An 18,817-nucleotide genomic window follows, 5' to 3' on the forward strand; every position below is an offset into this window, starting at 1 on the left:
CAAATAATTAAAGGTATTATAGGATTATTAAACTGTGAATAGAGTTTTAGTTTGCTTTAAATATTTCCTGTTTAATCCAACACCTGGACAAAACCTTTTTGCATGTGTGCACAGTTTTCCCTTTTTGGTGTTGGTTGTTGCTTTACATTTTTATTCTACTGTAGATGTAGTGTTTTAGGTTCATGTGCTAGCCATGTCAGCGATGCAGAGATAAGAATAAGCTCTGGTCAGGGGTGTTCAGGCGGTACATCCAAAAATGTAACCAGACAAAAGGCTTTCTCAGTATGGTTGAAAATGTATCTGTGTAAGGACAAAACAGGCAAAGACTGTGGCAAAACACTGGCTTCAGAACTTTGTCCTTTGATTGAAGGGGATCTAAGAGGTGAAAAAGTCTGCAGGGAGTTAGTAATTTAATGGTGCTGCCACTGAGCCGACCCCCCACAGTCTTCTGGGAAAATGATGAGAGCAAATTTTGCATTGAAAATCACACAATGTGGTTAAGAGGGTTGCTTATTGCTTTCTGACTGATAGTGTCCCGTCCACCTCCATGAGTGACCGATAAGACGAAATGACAACATAAGTACAAGAGCTACAAGGATTCCTGGAATACAATTCATTTAGGAGTCATTGTAAGTATAATTACTGTCTAGTTAAAATATGACAATTACTTTGAACTCTCCTGTGACAAATAGAAATCAATTTCAGCTCACAGGAATTGATTATTACTGCCAATAACCTCCAGGAGGTAACACTGTGGTGTAATTACCATCCTGAATCTTGTGACCTGCATCCTAAGTATCACAACCTCTGTGCTGAGGTTGTGCGTTGTGCATCCTCTTCATCCTAGTCCTACATCCTATCTTCTAAACATTTCTTCCTACTTTTTTTTTGCATGTTTGTGGAGTGAGTTCTTTGTTATCATAGAAAAGAGCGAATGAATGTATAGTAATAGAATAACTTATAATGTAGAGCTTATTTATGCATCTGTGTGTGTTTGTGTGTAATGAGTTATAGCTTATAAAAGAGTTCTTATCAGAGTATTGAAAATGTCCTTGAGTGCTCCCAAAATAACAGAGATGAAAAATGTCTCTGTATACACACCATGATTAGATAGATATATTATTCTAATTTTGTCCTTTTATTAAATATTTAATCTAGTCCAGTCAGGTCCAGACACTTCTGATATAATAGATATGTTTCAACTGTGTTTTATTACATTCTATTGTGTAACTGATCAAGATTATACTTGATGTCTAACCTAATTGGATGGAAATGTGGCATTTTAACAAGGTTTCATTCAAGCCTGGGCCAAATGAGTTAAAATCCTTTTAATTAGTTATTGTTATTATTAAAAAAGGTTTGTGAGGAAAGTCTATTGTAGTCTATAATGAACAATATTGATCCCTGGGAGAAAATACCAACTAACCAATTTTCAAACATCACAGGAGGGCGGCTTCATTCGGAGAATAACAGCATCAGAATCAGAGGTGTTGTTGAATTAATCAGTACAAGAATCAGTTTATGACTCTAGACTTACATTTGAATTATGTTTAAACAAATGCATCCAAATGCATGTTTTACAGCACTGGTTCCCTCTTGATTTTCAGAGATGTGAAAAACCCTTTTTTTTTTTTTTTTTATGTATATAGCATTTCATTGTTTTTTTGTGAAGAAAACAACAGTTTTAAGTTTATATAGTTATGTAAGATATAAACTTAAAAATCTTGTAAGGAGGATGACACAGTGTAGACATGAACACAAACCACTCAGAGCTAATGGCAAACCAGCAAAAGAGCTAATAGAACAATGGCCAAGCATCAGGAAGAAGAGAAAACTGAAGAGAGAGAAGCCTATTAAGTATATATTGTAGTTAGAAATAATAATAAAAAATGATATTACAAACAAAAAACGATTATTTGTCTCTGATTCACTCTGATTCAATATTAAAATAAAATAATCTGTTCAGAATTTCATACAAATTATTGGTTTTACACAAACTTCCTGCTAACTATGTTAGTTTATCAGGGGTTGTCAGCTTACTCAATGGTAAAATAGAGGTCCCTTAAGGAAAGCGGTTGGGAAACACTGTTTTTACAACATAGTGTTCGACTTACTGTATATCTTCATGATTCTGAGAATATAAGCAGAAAAAAGATTTGATTTTGGACTAAAAAAAGAAACCTTGGTAAAGCCCCAATGCTCTACAATGCTTTTTTGCTCTATTCAAGCTCATGCATACATAAAGACACATATAGCTTGTTATGGATATTCCATAACTGACCAGGACAACAGAATGTCAAGCTGTACTCTTCTGTTCTCTCAAACAGAAGATAACACATGTTGTTTAATAAACCAGGAGCCTCACAGGCGAACCAAGGCCAGAATGCAGGTCATCATCAGACGCAACAAGACAAACCAAAGATACAGATTTAGGTCATAGGTTTATGATTCGGAACTGACGAACTAGTTTCTATGATTGGCTTAAAGGCTGGTTTTGGACTGTGAGGGTCAGACGAGTTTGGGGACACCGTACGAACAGGAGGTGTCCCTTGAGTCGCTCTCCCTTGCAAGGTTCTTCATTAAAGTTTTCCCAGAATCATCATACGAAGTTTGGTTTGGTCTTCTCTTCTTCAAACTGACAACTGCCAGTGCATCAGCTCCGAAAATCCACAACAATTTGGCGTCACGAACAGGATTTCAACACAACAAAGACGTGGTAAGTGCATAATTTTATTTTATTATTGTGCCTTACCATGTCTGCGTTTGACGAAATCACAAAGAAACTGTGCATCACTTTCACTTTAAAGGTGGTCACAAAGTGAACAAAAAAAAAAAGCAAAAAGCTGATGGTTAAAGAATCTAAACACATGAAAATGTGTTGAAACTGTGCAGTGATAAGCAGGTGCAAAGCATGTGGTTGTGAAGAGGTAAAAAAAGGCAGAGTTGAGTGAGTCTTAACTCCTGCAGTGCCACAAAAGTGGCTGGGATTTCTGGGCTAGCTTCGGGCTACGTCCGGCACAGGGGGACCCACCTGAGGTTTAAACTATAGAAAAGACGTTTTCGGGGTAGGATTTGGCCTATTTCGTTTAAGCCAAGATCGGGGATCATCCACTCTGTGTCCTGTGAGAAATGTTTTCAGACTTGGGATTCTAAGTCCTAGAGTCGGGCGCCGGTAAAAATTTTTTCAAACAATAAACAGTGTACACAAGACGAAGAGTTGCTTCGTCGGTTTGGCTTCAGATCACTGCTATTGCACCAGGAAGAGAGGTGTAAAAAAAGAACTTCGGTGATGCTGGGAAAGTTTTGATGTGTCTGTTTTGTGTTTGATGTGTTTGTTTGTGTGATGTTTTTAATGTAAGTGTGTTAAAATGGGCAACAACACGTCTAAAGCAGTGAGTAGAACACAATCTACTACAAAATTAATTCATTCACCAAAACACAAGAGAAAGAACAAATCTGTTTCAGTAGGAAACAAACGCACCAATTCAGAAGTAAAAGGTCAATCTGCCATTGATAAGCTTCCCGAAGCAAACCCCCACACACTCACAGATGCACAATATAGAGCGATGTTTTCTCCACAATCTCCGGCGGGAGTTGTTGGTAGATTGAAAGGATGGGCTTTTGTGTTTCCATTTTCTTCCCTTATGAATCAGTGGACAGATGGCGAATGGCCATACGAAGGAGCGTTTGATAGAGATAAGCTTCAGATTGCTGAGTACAATGTTAACCCAGATTTTGGAAATCCATCTTGGGATAGTGCGTATATGAAAGATTGTGTAAATGTGTGGTTAACTGTTGCTCGTCAGAGGTGTGGAGTGAGTCTGGATAAAAAAAGAGTTGATCGTTTTTCTGATGAGTTCAGAGCAGCAGTGGAGAACTGTGTTAAATGTGTGACAGCATGTCACTTGCCTATGTTGGAAGCAGAGTTGCAAACCAGAGCTACAGAAATGATGAAAATTAAACAGAGGCATGGTGAGAATGTGAAGGCCATTACCAAAGCTATCATATACGGTTGGGCAAAACGGCAAACTGATGCTCCCTCTCCACAAACTTTGTTGACCATTGTATCCAAAGCTGGAGTGCCTTTGCAAGAGTCACACACAAACAAAACAATGATTTCAATTTTTCCACAACTTTCACCTTCAAACCCCTTTTCAGCTGCTAACATGACTGATCAAACCATTTCACAACAAGCAGAGACTGACGATGAATTTCTCTTACTAGCCGCAGCTGTTGAGGGACAAAGACTACAGACTGAAGTAGAAAATAGAGAAGAGCAGATAGCAGCTAGAGAAAGGGAAAGAGACAGTCAGGCTGCTAGAGAAAGGGAAAGAGTTAAACAGGAAAAGAAAGATAGAGCCGACGAAGAAAAAGCTAGGAAAGCTGCAGAAAAAGAAAAGAAAGCTAATTTGTCATTCAAACAGGTAAAAAGCCAGAAAAGAAAGGAAAAGAAAAGACATTTAGCTGCCGTTGCTGAAGAAACAGAGATAGACACTCAGGACAGCTCAGGAGAAAGTGAGGTAGAACTTGAGTTACAAGGAGCCAGAGGTAAGGGGGAGGAGTCTGACACAGACCATAGTGACGACACAGAACCTGCAGTCAGGCCAAAGATGACACAGAGACGACCCCACACTGCAAGTAGCAAAACTCAGAGACGAGGTACAACTAGAATGACACATTCACATCTGGAAAGACATACAAGATCGAAAACTAACATTTTATAGCCCCCTCTAAACATTACATCCACCTCAATAAATGCTCCAAAAATCATGGTTGGCAACACAGCTGTCTGCAAACCATGGACTCCTGCTGAGATAGTTGGAATGACACAAAATGCCCCCAATCCGACCACAAACCCAGATGAATACTGGGGATGGTTAAGATATGTATGCTCTGTGTATAACTGTCTGATACCTGATGTTGAACAATTACTTGCTGGCTCATACAGAACGGAGTGGGATTTGTGCAAAGGTGAATTTCTTTTCCCTGCTCGGACAGAGGATGGCCAGTGGCCTCCTCATAGAACCATGATTGACTGGTTAAATGAAGAAGCAAAAACAGCAATAAGAAAATGTGCACGACAGCGCACTGACTTTAATAAAGTAATTCACTGTATCCAAGATGCATATGAAACTGTACCTGAGTTTGTTAACAGATTTACACGTACTTGGGATAGCAATGCAGGAATAGGACGAGAAGGAAATGAATATTTTGTTGTTACAACCTTTGTGCAAAATCTAAAACCAAATGTTGCAGCTGCATACAAATTGTCTGTCACCGATTGGCAAACCAAAGACTGGAAAGCAACGGTAAACAAAATGATGGCGCTAGATAGGTGTGAAGTTTTTGCTGAAGACAAATCTGCCTCCTTCCCAAAACAAATGTTACAGCATGCGCGACAGGGGGGTGGACAACAGCATTTCAAAAACAATAACAAGCGAAAACCGGGAAAGTGTCACAAATGTGGGAAAGCGGGACATTGGGCTAATGAGTGTAGAAGTGGTCGTCGTCAGAACAAGCAAAATTACCCATTCCAGGATCACCAAACAAGGAATTTCCAACAAACAGCCCCCCTTGCTTTACCACAACAACAACAACAACCACTACCACCTCCTCCACATGTTGATAATGTGAATCATGGACAATATTACAATCAAGCATAGGGAGGCCATAGAGGGGCAGGATCAGAAAAAACATTTCCCATTCAAGCAGCTGTAATTCGACTTTCAAAAGATCCTTCAGAAGATCCAATAATGCCTGTTGAAGTAAATGGTAGTAGAGTTGACATTATGGTAGATAGTGGGGCCACAATTTCCACTGTTAAAGCTGATGAGCATGTATGTACACCAACACCTAATTTTGTCACCACCGTGGGTGTTTCCGGCGTTCCTGTTGTTGAGCCACTATCACAGAGAGCTAAAATAACTGTTGAAGGTTCAGATGTGCAACATTCTTTCCTGATTTCTGAGAAAAGTCCAATTAATCTCATGGGACGAGATTTACTTTGCAAGCTACATGCCACCATTCAATGCACACCTGATGGATTGTTTTTAAGCCTACCTGATGTGAAGGCTGCTCATGCATTTCAGTTTTTGAAAACTATTGCTGATTGTTTGTATTGTTGGTCATTGACTGATTTTAACATGGCTTCCAGTTTCACAGTATCTAGCATTCAAAAAATTGCTCAAATTTCACCAGCATGTGCAACACAGATGTCTGCCATGAGGCCTGTACTACAGTGTCACTGTACAGCAGCATTTAACCCCCCAGAGGTGTACAAACAATTAGCTGATGTGTTTTTGAATACACAAGAGGGGTTGGAGTGTGAACAATGTTTGTTTGTTGGTCCACAGGGATGTGCAATTCCAATTCGGTTATCTGACGCACAGCGCAAATTGGTTAATGATAAAGATTCATTTCCATACATCACTGTAGCTGTCTCTCCTGGCTGTGACCCACAACAGCTTGAAAGCATGGTGGCACAGTGCCAGGCATTGAGAGGAGCTGCGCAGACTCCTCAAACTCAAACAATAACACACTTGGGCCTTGAGCTGTACATGTTATCTTTAACTGAGCACATCCAGCTACCTCAGAGTAGGTTTGTTTTGCAACAACCACCCCTCCCCACACAGTATGGGCCTCCATCAGAGCTTTCAGAGGTTCCATCTATTTTATGGGCTAAACATAAAAACCATGTGGGTTTTGTGAATTCGGCTCCACCTCACGAAGTCACACTCAAACCTGGTGCTAAACTACCAATGGTCAGGCAATACAATTTGCCACACAAGTCAATTGCTGGTATTGAAGGTGTAATTCAGTCTTTACTGGATCAAGGTGTGTTGGTTCAAACAACAAGCCCATGTAACACACCCATTTTACCCATTCCAAAAGCAAACCGCCCAGATGAATGGCGTTTTGTACAAGATTTGCAAGCTATTAATAGCATTGTAGTGCCAACAGCTCCAATTGTGCCAGACACAAATTCGATTTTAGCTTCACTACCATCCAACTCAACACACTACACAGTCATTGATTTGAGTTCAGCTTTTTTCTCAATCCCGTTGCATCCAGATAGCCAGTATCTGTTTGCATTCACATTCAAAGGAAAACAGTACACCTGGCAGCGTTTGCCTCAGGGTTTTGTCGAGAGTCCTACAGTTTACGCAGCAGCAGTGAAACGGGACTTGGATGACCTCCACTTTCCAGGGGGCTCCACTCTCCTACAGTATGCAGATGACCTCCTGATAGCTTCACCATCACAGGAAGCTTGTCGAACGGACTCCATCTTGCTCCTACAGAGACTAGCTGAGTGTGGTCATAGAGCATCACTTGCCAAACTGCAATTTTGTCGGTCTGAGGTGACATACTTGGGTCATGTTTTGAAAAATGGACAGCGCCTGTTGTCACCGGAGAGGTTGAAACTGCTGGTTAACATGCCTCCTCCCACAACCAAGAAACAAATGCTCTCGTTCTTGGGGATGGCGAATTATTGCAGACATTGGATCTTTGAGTATGCTGCTATGGACTCTGTTTTGCGAAACGCCACACTGCAATCAGCTCCTCCCAAGGTGCAGTGGACTGAGGACATGAACAAAGCTTTTCAGGACCTGAAACATGCTCTCACCTTGGCTCCGGCATTGGGGCTGCCGGACTATCATCAGCCATTCCATCTGCATGTACATGAACGAGATGGCTTTGCTACAGGCATTCTCGTGCAAAAACATGGGTCTCATTACCGTCCAGTTGCGTACTACTCCTCTCGACTAACCCCTGTGGTTCTTGGCATGCCAGGTTGCTTAAGAGCGGTGGCCGCCGTTGCCATCATGATTGAGAAATCTTCTCCAATTGTACTGGCTCATGACTGTGTTGTGCACGTTCCACATGCAGTACTTCACATCTTGAACACATCTGCTACCCAACACATGACAGCTGCACGTCGTTCAGGCTATGAAGCAATCATTCTTCATAGTCCACACATCACTTTAAAACGCTCACCTCCATTGAATCCAGCTACTCTCCTTCCATTGATTGACACAGATGATGAGCATGATTGCATCACAACTATTGACCTGTGTACATCCCCAAGGCCAGACTTGTTGCAGACACCAATACCCAATTCTGATTTGATTTTTTACACTGATGGTTCAGCTAGCAGACCATCTGATAGCACACATCTAGCTGGCTATGCAGTAGTTAACGATTGGGGGGTAGTAGAGGCAAAAGCACTGCCTCCAGGTACCTCTGCTCAAGCAGCAGAACTGTATGCTCTAACTAGAGCGTGTATTCTTGCTTCTGGTAAGGTGGCTACTATTTACACTGACTCAAGATATGCATTTGGCGCTGCTCATGATTTTGGCCAGTTATGGAAGATGAGAGGTTTTGTGTCATCTTCTGGAAAACCACTACAGCATCACACTTTGGTTAATGACCTGTTAGATGCTATTTTGCGCCCATCTCAGCTTGCAATCATCAAATGTGCTGCTCACACGAATGGAACTGATCCTGTTTCACGAGGAAATGCAATGGCTGACACTGCAGCCAAACAAGCGGCACTTTCCTCTCCCTCTTTGGTACTTCAATGTGCCTCCACACAACCTACCAATCCAATTCCAGTTCCTTCCGCTAATGATGTCGTGACAATGCAAAATCACGCTGATGACAGGGAGCGAAGTCTTTGGTTGCGTAAAGGTTGTAAAGTTGACGCGGAGTCTGGCTTGTGGCTCCACCCTGATGGTCGACCGGTTTGCCCTCGAGCTCTCCTTCATGTACTGGCACGTGTGACGCATGGTCCAGCGCATGTTGGAAGAGGGGTGATGAATGATGTTATTCGCTCACAGTGGTTTGCTCCAGGCATTACTCAAGTTTCACAAACACTTGTGGATAGTTGTATGATATGTCAACAGACCAGAAAAAAGAATAGCACAGTGAAACATGACCACTTAGAACCCCCATCAGGTCCTTTTGTAAATATGCAAATAGATTTTGTACATATGCCAAGCTCACAAGGCTTCAAATACTTGCTAGTCATAACCGACAGGTTCTCGAAGTGGGTAGAAGCTTTTGCAACGAAAAAAGAAGATGCAAGAACAGTTGTAAAGTGTCTGCTAAAAGAGGTAATCCCTAGGTACGGAGTGCCGCAGGGAATAGATAGCGACAGAGGTCCAGCTTTTGTGTCAAAAATCACTCAGGGACTGTCAGAAATCTTAGGATTTAAGTGGCAGTTACATGTTCCTTATCATCCACAGAGTTCAGGTCAAGTTGAGAGAATGAATGCAACTATCAAAGACAGATTGACCAAAACAGTCCTAGCCACAGGCCTGAAATGGCCTGATGCACTGCCGATTGTGCTGTACTCCATTCGGAGTGCACCAAGTGCAACTACAGGACTGAGTCCTCACGAGGTGCTGATGGGAAGACCAATGTCCACAGGGACAAGTCCCCCACTGACACCACACAAAGCTACTCTGCTTTGGACGGATGAGTTCATGACTGAGTATGTGAAAAGACTAACAGAGATTTTGAGAAAGTATCATTTACAGGTGGCTGACAGACTCCCCAAACCATCGGAAGAACCAATTCATTCCTTTCGAGAAGGTGACCTGGTATTAATCAAATCTCTGGAAAAAGTGTCTTTGTCTCCTAGGTGGAAAGGTCCATACCAGGTGCTGCTGACTACTAGGACGGCCCTGAAGGTCGAAGGCAGAGCAGAATGGATCCACGCCACAAGGTGCAGACTGGCCCCCCCAACCACTGGCGGAGGAGAGCAGAGCCCTGGCAGGTAACCGGATGGTTACTCCTTTTTTCTCTCCTGTTTAGTAGGTTCGGGCAGGGGACAGGTCAAGTCGGTCCAAATGAGAGAGAGACAGGAGTCTCTCTGATTCCAGGCGAAGGAGAGCGGAAAGGCTTTCCTTCTCATGACACAGTCGGTGCCATGAACCCAGTGCCCCATGGACAGGGGCGCCCTTTGCAGAATGATCCAGAAAATGCAGACCAAGAGCCAGATCTTGGACATACGGACAAATCAATGAGCCCATTGGGACTCTACAACACTGTAAGTCCTGACAAAACAGTGAGATACATTGACAATGCTGCAATGAGAGAGTCTGAAGAAAAAGAGTCAGAAAAGACTGATGGACATATTTTACCAGCTCTCTCCCGAGTTAAACGAATTGTGAATTCTATTGTTTTTAAATGTCCTATTGACAGATGTAAAATGAATGATTGTAATATTGCATATCCAGTTACTTTTTCTCGAGGTAGATGGCGGTGGTCTACATATGATAAAACACTGTTTGAGACGAAGCAGAGTTCATCCACGTCGACGAAGAGGATCACTCCAGGAGGATGGATTCCACATCACCATGCATCGTATGTGCTAGTAACCTCTCCATGGTGATGGCCCTCTACTGTACGCAAAGTGCATGGGTTGAAGACTTCACTTTGTGATTGATTTGTTTTATTGTTATGATGTAATCAAATGTTTGTATGACTCCCCTTTAAGTTGCTAGGATTTCATCTAGTAAGAGGCAGGAAGTGTCTTGTCTTAGGTTGTTTGCGCATGTGACTGGTGACCTCTGTCAATGACCTCCTTTAACGCTTTGGTGTTCTAGGAGATCTTCTTTGAGGATTTGCCTCACTACTGCCCCTGGTGGTTGGAAGACAGAACTCATGGGTCACATGACAGTTGTTTTAAAGGGGTACATAAGAGGGGTTTTTTTTATCTAATTTACTGATTGTTTGCTTTTATTGTTATTGCATTATGTGTTTAAATGATTATGTGTTTTGATGATTTTACTTTTGATTTTGTTCAATGCAATTGTTGATTCTTGTATTACTTTTGTGTGAGAATTGTTATCTGTTGTGCGGATGTTGTTTCTACTCTGTTTGTGCCCTTACAGTCCACCAGTCCAGTCATAAATTGGTAATTTGTATTGATCTTTTGATCAATAAGAGGGGATTGTTATGGATATTCCATAACTGACCAGGACAACAGAATGTCAAGCTGTACTCTTCTGTTCTCTCAAACAGAAGATAACACATGTTGTTTAATAAACCAGGAGCCTCACAGGCGAACCAAGGCCAGAATGCAGGTCATCATCAGACGCAACAAGACAAACCAAAGATACAGATTTAGGTCATAGGTTTATGATTCGGAACTGACGAACTAGTTTCTATGATTGGCTTAAAGGCTGGTTTTGGACTGTGAGGGTCAGACGAGTTTGGGGACACCGTACGAACAGGAGGTGTCCCTTGAGTCGCTCTCCCTTGCAAGGTTCTTCATTAAAGTTTTCCCAGAATCATCATACGAAGTTTGGTTTGGTCTTCTCTTCTTCAAACTGACAACTGCCAGTGCATCAGCTCCGAAAATCCACAACATAGCTACAGACACATGCACAAAGTGTATTTAGTATGCATCCTTCTCTGAGTACTGGTATGACTAAGAAATGGGGAGTTTGAGAGATATCATGCACTATATGTAGCTGTAAATAGAAGGCTGAATCCCATGTCACACACACACACACACACACACACACACACACACATATCTGGTCCCACAGCTTTGCCTTTAGCGCAGTGTGTGTGTGCTCACTGGGGTGAAACCAAGCCACTGGGAGCATCATTCATTTCAGGCCTGAAGGGAGGGAGAGACCACGAAGCCAGGCCCTCTCTCTCTCTCTCTCTCGTTCCTCTGTAACACATACATACATACACATACACACACTGTCCCCCATGAGGTCAGCAGGATAAGCTGGTTTGAGGAAGGCATGTACCCTTCACTTCCTGTCAATGACAACATGGGCTGGTAGACGCTACGCACCACTGATTCCAAATCACTCTCTCTTTCTCTCTCCCTGTTTTGTCTATATCTCTTTACCTGACATCCTCCCATTGTTTCTATTCCTCACCCATATACTCCCCACTTTTTCCATCACTGCATGCCCAAACATTCTCTTCTTATAAGATGAAACATTAATGAAATTGGCTTGTTGCATTGGCTAATATACAGTCATAACAATAATAGGATGCAAGAAAGAGAAATTGTTTGGATCTGTGTGTGTGTGCATGTGTGTGTTAGGGGACGGAGGCACTTTGTTGTCTCTGCTAGGGTTAGTCTAATTTCCTGGGCTGATACAGTACTTTTGTTAAATAATAGATGTTATTTACACAGTCTGCACACCGTCTGGGATTCAAGATTCCCATGGTCTCATTATGTCAAGCACATGCACACACACTGTGGTTTGTGACACAATGTGTCACAATGTGTCAATCAATTCGATGCTTACATAGCAAATGTGCACTCAGTACATTACTTGAATGGACGACTGGTTGGTAAGTGAGTAAAGTTAGCCACTGTCAAATTTCATCTGTATAACATTGATGATTTCTAAATATAACTGGAGGGTCCTTGGTATAGGGGCTTTCTATTGTGCTATAATATATATATATATATATATATATATATATATTACAGAATAACAAAAAAGAAAAGTGTCAAGGAAAAATAAATTATTCCAAAAGATGTTTCTATCATATCATTGGCATAAAATACTGGATATGAACACCTTAAAAAGTCAATGGAGGACCAGCCCTGTTCTTCATAGCCATGTTCTCTGTGTCTCCATTCTTTCATTTCTCTCTGGATTCTAGTCACACAAGGGACTGTCATCCTCACTCTGTCCTTTACTCATTCTGCCTCTCTTTTCTCAAACGTCAAATTTTTTTTCCATCCATCAACCCCTTCAACACATTTCTCTGTCCCTTGGCTACTGATGGACAAAACCCCAAAGATATTCCAAGACAGCTGGCTTGGACACATTTCATTTCAGAGTTGTACAGTTCTTCATGTAAGCTCATTTAGGGTGAAACTTTGCCAGGTTGGTTTGACAAGATCTAAGAACTGAGAAAACAAAAACGGGAATCACTTTAAAGACTCAAGTCAGTCAAGTCCATTTTTCTTTGTATGTTTCCCAAACAACATTGGTGGTCATTGCTTACCCACCATTACAATATATTGTTTAAGTACCTACTTTAACAAGTCATAACTGCATGATTGTGTTAAACCATCTTCAATGTAATTAGATAAATCAATAATATAATGCTGAAATTTGACACATAATCAATAACAAAAGGCTGAGAATACCAGCAAACGAACAAACAATTGATCTGCAGCTGCGTGTGATGTGATAACTAATTACTGTTGCAGTGTTTTCAAACGGTTATGCCTGTAGAGAAATATACAACCAAGGTGTAAATTGATGAAGAAAACTGCTGTCTTGCCTGGAAAAACTTGAGGAGGAGATTCAGTTGCTTGCCAACAGTCTGACACAATAACTCATTACCTTCCTTCTACACTGGCTATATGCAGCTCTGTACAACAATATTCACATAATCTTTCTGCTAATGTTCTTATCTGACTTATGACGAGTAACCAGGCAGAGGTTGACTGTCTTACTCAAGGACACTTTGACAGAAAAATCTTCTGGTAACAGGACTGTGTAGTCTGTGGGGATTTACTGCCAGCGAAGCATGTGCGTGTGAGTTATGTGTATCATCCATCTGTGGTACCGTTGTACACACACACACACACACACACACATGCGCATACACACAAACACAATGGTGAATAGATGGGCATTTAACGTCCACACACACATACAAAAACTAAGTGATGTGCTTTCTCCGTGAGAAGACAGCCGACCATCAACAGGCTCTAATGTGTTAACAGTGTGAGAATCAATAATGCATAAGTTGTCTAAATGGAAATAAACACACAGTAAATAGAACGTGTGTACCCCCACACAGGTCTATGGATGTTATCGCACTTTACAGAAGTACAAACCAAAACCAACTTAGATGAGTTTCTGTCCCTTTCTTCTGTGTTTTTTTAATTTCTTTTCACTACTGACTTTTCAACATCTGCCAGTGGAGATTCATCAAAATATCTCTGAGCTTTCTTCCAACTGTCCCACACACCGTGCTTCTGTTTCCAGAATTGATTTTGTGTTGAATAAACAAGACCAAAGTACAACGTAGTTAGAACACATTGGGATGTGATGTGTTTTTTTTACAGTTTGGCTTTGTACTCCAGCGCAGTGTATCTGAATTGAAACAACAAGCATGAATTTTAAGTGCCGAATTTGAGCTTTAAGGGCGTCCACATTCGTAGTGGGTGAGCAGTGGAGGACTCATAGCCAACTTTTAACACACACACCACTACAGTCCAACTGAGCAGGTGTTTCACTTGCTGAAAATTAGACTGAAGGTAAAAACTCCATCAACAAGCAAAAAGTGAAGATGTCCTGGCCTGGCAGCTAATCCCCAGGGAAGATATTCAGTGTCTGATGATGATGGGTTGTAAACATAAGCCGGTCATTGGCTGCAAAAGAAATCAAGCACTGAATACGATGACTTAAGTTTATCTGAACTTGTTCTACAGCTTTTTGACCACTAAAAGTTTGGACTGTGGAAAACGGGGTACAATTCCCACACTGTTCATCTGTGGGTATGATGCAGGTATGAACATCAATACAACACAACAGAAGTTGTGTTATTGCTCCACTTTCTGGCTCCGCTGTTAATCTGTTCCATTTCGTACTTTAGTTTCTAAAGTCCTTCAGCATCAGCCTCCATTACAACTGACTGCTGACTGGACAATTTTACAATGTTACATTCAATGTCACTTCTAAACCAGCAATGGGATTGGTTATTTCAGTAAGATTGCCTGCCTCTATTCTGAAGGTCAGAAGCCCTTATATTGGAAGTATTGTTGTCAGAAGAACTCATCTTAAACTGAGCACTCCTTTCTTCAAAATATATCTCCTACACAGTTTATTCTACACAACTTGGAATGTATGAGGAAAAAAAATCTTTGATAACTTGTGTGCATACGTTTATCATTAATTTGTAGCCTGGAAATAATTATTTGATACACTTCATACAGTAATGAACTTGCAGTTATACTTAAACATGTGATATTGGTAGTGAATTTCTGTGACTTAAGGCAAAAAAAGTAAAGTAGAAATTCTCATTATTCAGAATGGCCCATTTCAGAATATATTATATTACTGGATTATAATTATTCATGCATTAATGTGTGAGCATCACTTATGTCACAGCTGGTAAAGGTACAGCTAATTGTAACTACTTTATATACTGCTGGGTAGCTTAATTTATAAAAATACATCATAATTATCTCCGCCAGGAGAAAGCCTGGAGGAGATCATGTGTTTGGTCCGTGTGTGTGTCCGTGTGTGTGCACGTGTCTGTGTGTGTGTCTGTCCGCAGCTAATCTCACATACTACTGGACCCATCAGCCTAATATTTTTTGTGCACATTTGTGACTGTATGCTCAAGGACCTCTCATGGTTGCAGTGATTCACACGGTGAAAGCTGTTTTATGACATGTTTTATACGGCCATTGACTGCTGACTCCTCACTCCTTATCCAGCCGGTAGTGGCCGGAAGTGATCAACAACTGCAGCAAAAGGTATTTCCGGCAATCAGCTAGGCTAAAAACAAGTGTGTTGCAGGCCACATTTTGGCCTTTGTCATGGCTAAAAAACTGACATTCATAGAAAAGTTTGGTCTCATCTTGAACCGACGTATCTGCAGATTAATTCCATACCCAATATCTTATGATCCACTAAAGTTAGGCATGATATGAGATAAATAAATCCCTGTTTTTGTTAGCTTCACTACCATCTTGACTGTAGGGGAGCCAGGAGGGACAATTGAATGATATTCAACTCTTCTTTGTTTGGGAAGGGAGAAGGAGGCCCCCAGACACACCTGGCGGAGATCTGTACTCTTCTGAATACACTCTTCTGGTTCATTAGATTTTATTATTAATTTATTATATTTGTATAAATAATCTGAATCTTCAAAGTCACTAGTAACAAAAACTTTCAAATAAAAGTAGTGGAGTGAAAAGTACAATATTTACATACAAAATGTAGTAAAGTAGAAGTATAAAGCAGCATAAAATGGGAAATAAAGAACAAGTACCTCAAAATTGTGTTTAAGTATAGAGTTAATGTACTAAGTTACATTCCTCCATCACCATTTACTGCAAAGTGTTCTTGAAATCAGCTCTTTATTTTATGAGTTTTCAAAGCGATATGAGATCATTAACTGAGATTAAGAGGCCAACTCAACTGTGTTTGGGTTTGAAATCGGCACCATCCTCTCCATTTGGAGCCAGGACCTTCCACATAAGGAGTGCGGGGTGTTGCCTTTCACACTGTGGAAAGACATCCCGCGGAGTCGGGGAGAGCAGCAGGTGAGCAACCTGTCAATCACAGCTGTCAATCAACGCCCACACAGAAGACATCAAAGCCTTCTATATGTCTTCAAATCTTATTAACAGAGCAATAATTTACAAAATGACCACCAGCACACTTATTACAGGGCTCAAATTTAGCAGGTGAGACCATAATGACTTGTTGAAAAATATGATTGACTTAGTATTTCTAGAAAGAAGTTGAGGCTTTTTGAATGCGAGTGGAACCAGCATCTAGTGGCTGTTGGTGTAGTTGCCACTTGCTGTGGACATATGCCAACTGCACATTTAGCAACCTAATATAAAACCACAATTGTAGCAATTCTTGCAATGGTGATTTAGTTACTTCAAAGTTGAATTGCTTTACTTTAAGAGTTGATGATGTTGTTTTCTGTGCCCAGTGTGTAGTGGTGTCTCTTAATGATGGATAAACAGTATTTGTCTCAGACTGCAGAGCTTCATATAGCTCTGTGCTCCAATGTGAATTTGTTCCCCTATAGTCTGTTTATAGGTGCTATATATCACTAGACTTTCAATGGTAATCACCAATGATGCTGCAATCCCAAACCATTTAGGTCACTACTCTACAGCCCACGCCAGTTTGATGGAGCTATAGTCATTATGTGTCTTTGTGTGTGTGTGTGTGTGTGTGTGTGTGTGTGTGTGTGTCTTACTCAGCATTATCACACCATTACAGGTGCAGGGTTTTTCACACAGCCCTCGTTCTGTTGTGCGTTTGTTATGCATGTGTGTGTCTGCATGTGTGTGTGTTTATGTGTAGAGTGCTATTTGCACATTTGCAAACACAGCATTTCAGTCTCCTAATACATAGAGCGGTCTCCCCTGACAAGTGCACTCAATCATGCTAATTTTTTACGAATACAGCATTATTCAACTGCCGCGGACAAAACTGTGAGTTTATCTCCATAAGCTGTTGTGAAAGGTGGACCAGCCCGCTTGTATTTGGGTTTCAGGTTGATTTATTTAAATTTTTGGAGAGGAAGTAATATGTAACCTATTTTCCTAGGGTTTTAACACTGGCAACACCGGATGTTTGGATCAGCTGTTTTGTAGCTAAACGATGATACAAATAACTGCTACAATTTTACAGCTACCATCTATCAGCAATCTAACAACCTAATGCACAAAACACAGCTTTCTTACTGCTAAAAATGTTATTTTAGGAATAACAAGTACAAACTCTGTTTGGGGCCATGCTGTATTTTGTGACAATGACATCCAGACCTTATTAATTATCGCTTTTGTTCTGCAGTGATAATTAATTAGGTCTGAACTCTCTGGAGCACTCCTCAGTCAACTGCGTTCATTTCTATATATTATATATTATAGTAGCACTGCTTATAGAATGTAACTTTTATAAAATGCTAGAGGATGAGATGTCTCACCATCACAAATACAGTCAACTAGACATGCAGTATATCAAGTTTTATGTATTTCTAAATGCCACAGCAATGCATGCAAAAGTAAAGAAGAAAGAAACAAAATGACTTTCTGCTACATGAGCTCATTCGTGCATGACATGGATTGTGAAAGATTTAAATGCCAATTAAATCAATAGGTAATTATGAGTAAGGTCAAGCACCAGTTTTACTTTTTACTGTTTCATCTTTGGCTTTCTTGCCTGTCTTTTGTTCTTTAAAATCATACTTTTTTATTAAAACTAATAAACACAACTGAACCAAAGGATCTTTGTGCAGACTTAAATTGATGGGTTCATGACGGACAGATCAGTTTCTGTGTATAAAGTCTCTTGAAGAGAGTTGAAGAAAGTGTGAGGCTATCGCATGTGTGTATGTGTGGGTCTCCTTTCCCTGAGGACCTCACTCTATTAAAAGTCAGGAGTTATGCACACACTAAAAGAGCCTACTGTCACACACACAGGGCCACAAGCACCAACCTTTTCCCCAAAGCATCACCCAAGGCAAAGTGAAAGGTTAGCTTTAAAGTTGGTCTGCTTTATAAAATGTGCAAAACCAAACACAAATTTATGTTGAGCATACTGTACGCATAGCCACTTAGAGCTCAGGCCCACCAAATCTGCGTGCTGCAGAACAGAAGAACAAGACTCTGTTCTTTTAGTTAGAATCAAGCTAATATAATGGCGAAGCAAAACACTTTGTGTAACTTTATATTATGCGGAATAGAAATAGTTAAAATTCCAATCTCATTCTCAAAGAGAGCTTCTCCTACGGCGCCCTCTATTTTTCCCGTCAGCCATTAAGTAGACAAACGCAGTTGTTAATTCGGAGCTGAAACAACCTGTAAGTAGTCACGTTTCACAAGCTGTGAAGGATACAGAGCATAAAGGCTTGATTAGTGGTTTAATGAGAATCACTATGAAGAGAATGACATTATACTAGCATTTCAGAGTACCTGTGGAGACCAAGCATGTGAATGAAACAACACAGAACAAAAAAAACAAAATTATGTGCCGTGGTACTATAATGTCTTTAAAGATAGTTCCTTAAAGCTTAAGTAGTTTCCATTTGCACATACTGTGGTAGAAAATAATTAAAA

General features: G+C 40.7%; 1 protein-coding gene and 1 long non-coding RNA gene across 3 annotated transcripts in view; one reads left to right on the forward strand and one right to left on the reverse strand.

Annotated features, from left to right (window-relative positions):
• epha6 (eph receptor A6) overlaps window positions 1–18,817 on the reverse strand; it is a 200,124-nt gene that overhangs the window by 57,146 nt on the left and 124,161 nt on the right. The window lies entirely within an intron of this gene.
• On the forward strand, window positions 5,688–11,303 carry LOC137192506 (uncharacterized). 2 transcript variants are annotated; one of them, XR_010930580.1, is made up of 2 exons: window positions 5,688–10,051; window positions 10,242–11,303. It is a non-coding gene; the product is annotated as an uncharacterized lncRNA (long non-coding RNA). The 2 variants fall into 2 exon arrangements; XR_010930579.1 differs by having other exon boundaries at window positions 10,261–11,303.

Source organism: Thunnus thynnus, chromosome 11, assembly GCF_963924715.1.
Source record: "Thunnus thynnus chromosome 11, fThuThy2.1, whole genome shotgun sequence".
Taxonomy (NCBI): domain Eukaryota; kingdom Metazoa; phylum Chordata; class Actinopteri; order Scombriformes; family Scombridae; genus Thunnus; species Thunnus thynnus.